This window comes from Triticum dicoccoides, chromosome 4A, assembly GCF_002162155.2.
Source record: "Triticum dicoccoides isolate Atlit2015 ecotype Zavitan chromosome 4A, WEW_v2.0, whole genome shotgun sequence".
NCBI lineage: Eukaryota > Viridiplantae > Streptophyta > Magnoliopsida > Poales > Poaceae > Triticum > Triticum dicoccoides.
The window spans coordinates 542,951,716-542,959,220 of NC_041386.1; positions in this window are offsets into that span (position 1 = coordinate 542,951,716).

The window sequence follows — 7,505 nt, forward strand, 5'->3', positions numbered from 1 at the left end:
CACGAGGTAGGGGGCGCGCCTGCCCCCCTGGGCGCGCCCTGACCCTCGTGGGCCACCCGTAAGGCGGTTGATGCCGTTCTTCGACCGCAAGAAAGCTAATTTTCGGGGGGGGGGGGGAAACCAGGCGAAGGTTTCGATCCAATCGGAGTTACGGATCTCCATATATATACGAAACGGTGAAAGGGCAGCACACCAGAACGCAGAAACAAAGAGAGACAGAGAGACATATCCAATCTCGAAGGGGCTCTCGCCCCTCCCATGCCATGGAGGCCAAGTACCAGAGGGGAAACCCTTCTCCCATCTAGGGAGGTGGTCAAGGAAGAAGAAGACGAAGGGGCCCCCTCTCCCCTTCTCTTCCGGTGGCGCCGGAGCGCTGCCGTGGCCATCATCATCATCACCGCGATCTACACCAACACCTCCGTCGTCTTCACCAACATCTCCATCACCTTCCCCCCTCTATCTACAGCGGTCCACTCCCCCGCAACCCGCTGTACCCTCTACTTGAACATGGTGCTTTATGCTTCATATTATTATCCAATGATGTGTTGCCATCCTATGATGTCTGAGTAGATTTTCGTTGTCCTATCGGTGGTTGATGAATTGCTATGATTGATTTAATTTGCTTGTGGTTATGTTACTGTCCTTTGGTGCCCATCATATGAGAGCGCGCGTGGATCACACCATAGGGTTAGTTGTATGTTGATAGGACTATGTATTGGAGGGCAAGGGTGACAGAAGCTTCAGCCTAGCATAGAAATTGATGCATACAGGATTGAAGGGGGACCAATATATCTTAATGCTATGGTTGGGTTTTACCTTAATGAGCATTAGTAGTTGCGGATGCTTGCTAATAGTTCCAATCATAAGTGCATAGAATTCCAAGTCAGGGATGACATGCTAGCAGTGGCCTCTCCCACATAATAGTTGTTATCGGTCTAGTAAAGTAGTCATTTGCTTAGGGGCAATTTCGCAACTCCTACCACCACTTTTCCACACTCTCTATATTTACTTTATTGTTTATTAATCTAAACAGCCCCTACTTTTTATTTATGTGCTCTTTATTATCTTGCGAACCTATCCAATAACACCTACAAAGTACTTCTAGTTTCATACTTGTTCTAGGTAAAGCGAACGTCAAGCGTGCGTAGAGTTGTATCGGTGGTCGATAGAACTTGAGGGAATATTTGTTCTACCTTTAGCTCTTCGTTGGGTTCGACACTCTTACTTATCGAAAACTGTTGCGATCCCCTATAATTGTGGGTTATCAAGTCCTTTTTCTAGCGCCGTTGTCGGGGAGTTATAGCATGGGGTGAATATTCTCGTGTTTGCTTGTTTTCTTTATCACTAAGTAATTTTTATTTGTTGTCCTTAGTTGTTCTCTATCTTTAGTTATGGATATGGAACACGAAATACCAAAAAAATTAGGTGTACTTGCTACTCATGGAGATGAGGAACCTCCTAAAACCCTCGATGCTCAATATGTGAAAAATATTATGTACCACTTTGATAATCCTGAGAAAACCTCATTCAATTTGGTAATGGGAGTAATGTTGGATCAACGTGAATACTTTAGGGATTATCGCTTAACACAAAAAGAGAAACTATTATGTGATCAAATTTATATATTGAAATGGTATGCTCAGCAAGTATGCTTGAGTTATGATTATACTTGTTGCTCTAGGATGAAGGCTCCACACCTTCCCTTTTCATGCAAATTTAATGATAATGAAACCTTAGCTTCTTATGCTAATGGTATATATGATTACTATGATGTGGAACAAATAGAAGAATTTGTTGCTTTTAAGGGTGCTTATGAAATTGAATCTTTGTTTGAAAAGAATGAAGCTTTTGATGATGATGTTTATAGGCTTGAAAATTTAGCTATCCTAAAATATTGCTATGATAATTATGAATATAATTCCTATATTAATGCTCTTATTGAGAAAGTCTCCGCTGTCCAAGAAGAGACTAATATTTTGCAGGAATCTATGGAAGAAGAAGTTGATGAAACTGTGAACTCATTGGATGAAAAGATGAGGAGGAGAGCGAAGAACAAAAGGAGGAAGAGCGGATTGATCACCCATGCCCACCTTCTAATGAGAGTATCTCTTCAACTCATACATTGTTTAATTCCCCTTCATGCTTACCGAAGGATGAATGCTATGATAATTGCTATGATCTCGTTGATTCTTTTGAAATATCCCTTTTTGATGATGCTTGCTATGCTTGTGGCCAAGATGCCAATATGAATTATGCTTATGGAGATGAACTTGCTATAGTTCCTTATGTTAAACATGAAATTGTTGCTATTGCACCCATGCATGATAGTCCTATTATCTTTTTGAATTCTCCCAATTACACTATATCGGAGAAGTTTACCCTTATTAAGGATTATATTGATCGGTTGCGTTTTACTAAGAGAACCAAGCACACCAAGAGACGCTTCAACTCCATCTGGGATCAAGTCCAAGTGGGAGACATAGAGATTTGCAAAATACATACGGATCTGAATGTTGCAGACCCGTTGACTAAGCCTCTTCCACGAGCAAAACATAATCAACACCAAGGCTCCATGGGTGTTAGAATCATTAATGTGTAATCTAGATTATTGACTCTAGTGCAAGTGGGAGACTAAAGGAAATATGCCCTAGAGGAAATAATAAAGTTATTATTTATTTCCTTATATCATGATAAATGTTTATTATTCATGCTAGAATTGTATTAACTGGAAACATAATACTTCTGTGAATACATAGACAAACAGAGTGTCACTAGTATGCCTCTACTTGCCTAGCTCGTTGATCAAAGATGGTTATGTTTCCTATCCATAGACATGAGTTGACATTTGATTAACGGGATCACATCATTAGGAGAATGATGTGATTGACTTGACCCATTCCGTTAGCTTAGCACTTGATCGTTTAGTATTTTGCTATTGCTTTCTTCATGACTTATACAAGTTCGTATGACTATGAGATTATGCAACTCCCGTTTACCGGAGGAACACTTTGTGTGCTACCAAACGTCACAATGTAACTGGGTGATTATAAAGGTGCTCTACATGTGTCTCCGAAGGTACTTGTTGGGTTGGCGTATTTCGAGATTAGGATTTGTCACTCCGATTGTCGGAGAGGTATCTCTGGGCCCACTCGGTAATGCACATCACTATAAGCCTTGCAAGCATTGTAACTAAGGAGTTAGTTGCCGGATGATGTATTACGGAACGAGTAAAGAGACTTGCAGGTAACGAGATTGAACTAGGTATTGAGATACCGACGATCGAATCTCGGGCAAGTAACATACCGATGACAAAGGGAACAACGTATGTTGTTATGCGGTTTGATCGATAAAGATCTTCGTAGAATATGTGGGAGCCAATATAAGCATCCAGGTTCCGCTATTGGTTATTGACCGGAGACGTGTCTCGGTCATGTCTACATAGTTCTCGAACCCGTAGGGTCCGCACGCTTAAAGTCCGATGACAGTTATATTATGAGTTTATGTGTTTTGATGTACCGAAGGTAGTTCGGAGTCCCGTATGTGATCACGGACATAACGAGGAGTCTTGAAATGGTCGAGACATAAAGATCGATATATTGGACGACTATATTTGGACACCGGAATGGTTTCGGGTGAGATTGGGATAATACCGGAGCACCGGGAGGTTATCGGAACCCCCCGGGAGGTATATGGGCCTTAATGGGCTTTAGTGGAAAGAAGGGAAAAGGAGCAAGGGAGGGGGAACGCCCCTCCCCAAGCCCAATCCGAATTGGGAGCCCCCCCCCTTCCTTCCTCCCCCCTTCCTCTTCCTTCCCTCTTCCTATCCAAATAGGAAAAGGAGGAGTCCTACTCCCGGTGGGAGTAGGACTGCCCCCTTGGGCGCGCCTCCTCCCCTTGGCCGGCCCTCTCCTCCCCCCTTTTATATACGGAGGAGGGGGGCACCCCATAGACACAACAATTGATCTCTTGGATCTCTTAGCCGTGTGCGGTTCCCCCCTCCACCATAATCCACCTCGATAATATCGTAGCGGTGCTTAGGCGAAGCCCTGCGACGGTAGCAACATCATCATCGTCACCACGCCGTCGTGCTAACGGAACTCTCCCTCAAAGCTCGGCTGGATCGGAGTTCGAGGGACGTCATCGAGTTGAACGTGTGCATAACTCGAAGGTGTCGTGCGTTCGGTACTTGATCGGTCGGATCGTGAAGACGTACGACTACATCAACCGCGTTGTGCTAACACTTCCGCTTTCGATCTATGAGGATACGTGGACACACTCTCCCCTCTCGTTGCTATGCATCACCATGATCTTGCGTGTGCGTAGGATTTTTTTTTAAATTACTACGTTCCCCAACAACAACGCTGTGGAGGGAAACGGTGGTGGTGGTTGTTCTGCGATGAGAGAGCTAAAGGAACGAGTTGCTGTGAGGGAGTGAGAGGAACGAGCCGCCGTGCTGGGTGCAGTGAGAACAAAGCTGTTTCTCAACTACTTTTATATAGAATAGATGAGAAACGAGCAGCTTATGCGATGAGATACGGTTGTTATGCTATGCTGACCTAGAATTCATCATTAGAGAATAGAGCCACAAGTTACAAATTGAAGCTACTGTAAAAAATCAGATAAGAGACCCTTGCCTGATTTTTTTTACGAGGAACCCCAGCCTAATCTTAAACGGAGGTCTTACGGATATTACACGAAGAGATACCAAAGAATATAAATTAATAGATAGCCCATAAAATCGAATCGTAGCGACACGGCATATATGGAGGGAGGCTAACAGCTACAAAGAATCATTCCTCAATAACAACAAAAACTACTAAGAAGTGGGCATAAAGCGCCGCTAGGCAAGCAGGACACAAGAACCGAAGGTGCTGATCAAGCGGTCAACTGAGGTCAGTCCTGCTGTTTTCCGAGCGCTCTTCAAAATAGCAACAGAAACAAAATTTTGTACACTCGGTTAGTCGAGTGTTTTATATATCATCCCTCTATTAAAGATTTGTCGCGGGTCGTCCACAAGGTTCAAGCAATCGCCGCAAAATCAATCCAAACTATTCGTCTATCTCTTCCCCAGGTCCCCATTAGAAGATGGTGTAAATTAGCAAACCCCATGGTGTTCCAGGTATAGCCCATGGTCTACCTAGTGACGCTCCAAATGAATCTTACTACAACGCATCTAAATAGGACATGGTCACAAATTTCATCTTGGGCACACCAAGTGCACTTGCCGTCTCCTGACTTTTCTTTTGATCACTTGATTACCACCCAGAATTTGGTTCCTCGCAACTTGCCAAAGTTCTTTTTGAAGGAATCTTCATCTTCTAGATATCCATCACCTCACCTTGTGTTTCGGTCTTGAAAATTTTTCTGTATAGGGATCCCGTGGAGAATTGGCCCAAAGGTTCCAACCTCCAAAAAATCTCGTCATCCTCGTTGCTTAACCTCACCCCATCTAGCTTGTCCCGGAGGAAGTCCCAATCCGCCACTTTCAAGGGCCAAAACGGTTACTGAAACAATGGAGTGCATATGTCGTCTACCCTGACCTCCGCGACTTGTGCTTGTATTGTGCGTAATGACAAAGAGTTGTCGGAATCTATCTCTAAGGAGCCCCTCCCCTATCCACTGTTCAACCTCCTCTATCCTTTACTTCAAATTTGATATCCTGAAGCTAATTATTTAGATCATTGCTCTCTATATATACATCGTCAAATTACATAGCAAGTGAAGTGGATTTTGATTATTTTCCAATTGTTGCAGTTTATCTTTTCTAAACTTGCGAAATATGTTATTCATTATATATATAATATAATTAGGGAAAAAATGGCCCGTGGCAAAGCCTGGGAAGTCTACTAGAGAAACATAGCAGTACAATTATTTGGTTACACAAGGAAGGATCAGAACCCGAATGCATTGGAAGTGCTGAGAGAGCTGTTTTGATTCACAGCAGCCCTCTGCTCCTTGACCCGTGTTTCCTGCTCCTCATAGCTCGTGTAAAACCGCTGGATGTCGGAGGTGTCACAGTGACCGAGCCCGAACAGCATCCCGTTGTACCCCACCATCCGCTCGGCGAACGCCGGCTCTCTCGTCAGCGCAAGGAAGCCGCGGAGGAGCGCGTCCGGCGTTCCGGACTTGGCGGCCGCCAGCAGCGGAGGCTCCTCCCCGGACAGGGTCCGCCACTCGGCCAGAAACCTGAGGTCGTACAGCTCCGGAAAGAAAGTCCGCGAGCTCCGGATGAGCTGCCGGCGGTCGGTGGTTCTACGCACGAGGAGGGGGTTCTGGAAGCAGTCCAGCAGGTGGAGGATGTCCTCGGCGCCGTCGGAGGTCACCCAGGTGACACGGCTGTTGTAGATGGCGCAGCACTCGGTGAGAGCCCCGGCGAGGCGGGAGCGGTCGGCGCGGCGGACCGAGGCCTCCTCCACGCCCAGCTCCGCCAGGAAGCGTTCGTCCTCGGCGCGCGGCACGCCCAGGTGGAAACGCCAGATGCGGCCCAGAGCGGGGCGGCCGTCGCGGTCGAGGAGCGCGAGGGACATCTGGAAGAATCGCGCGGCTCGGACCCTGGCGTGGAGGCAGTCGCAGCTGTAGTCCAAGGCGTAGCGGAACGGGACCCGGTCGGTGATGCGGTAGACGCCGTCGGCGCCGGCGTGGAGGCTAGGGGTCCGCGGGGCACGGGGCATGACCGGGCGGGACGGGACGTCGTAGGACGTGGCCATGACTGCGACGGGGAATTCCAGCTCCCTGAAGAGGTCGGAGATGCGAGCCAGCTCCGCCTCCTCGTTATGGGCCCAGACCTCCACGACGCGCGCCCTGCCGGCACAGGCTTTTGGCGGTGGCGGCGGCGACATGTAGTTCTTCCGGCGTGCAACTAGGTCCTGAGATGTCTACTACTCATACGTGCTTTAGGCGTGGAGTATCTATCAGAGGAGGTTTACCTTCCTGGCGATATGATTTGAGATTTTATACACACTACCCATACGTGCTCTGTGCGGATCCGAAACGTATTCAAATTTTATTTTATTTTTGGCAAGCGTGCGAGAGCCGGAGGGAGGGTTCTCTTCCTAAGCTCGATCCTAATTTTTTTTCTGATAATAAAGAAACTCGATCTCTGCTTGAGTTGGCTAATTTTAACATGGCCCTCTCGCCTCCAATGGTAAGAAGTTAAGAATCAATTAGACCACGCCTAATGAAATCAACTGCTCAAATTTATTATATACTCTTATATCTCTATTTTGTTTCAAGGTGTGCATTCATGGGGAATTTGTTCATGGGGTATGCCTGTGTGTAGTTTTTATTTGACATACGTGTGCATGTCGGACCTGGCGCTCTTAAAGGCGCATCGTAATTAAGGACATAGACTTCCACAAATTCTGAGTGTCTTCATATATCTGGTCCTTGAAAGATGACCCCCGACACTTTATGCGTACAAATCGGATCTCTCAAAAGCCTATGACCGCGTTGATTGGGAGTTTCTGGATAAGGACTTGCTCAAATGTGGCTTTCTCTAAGACGTG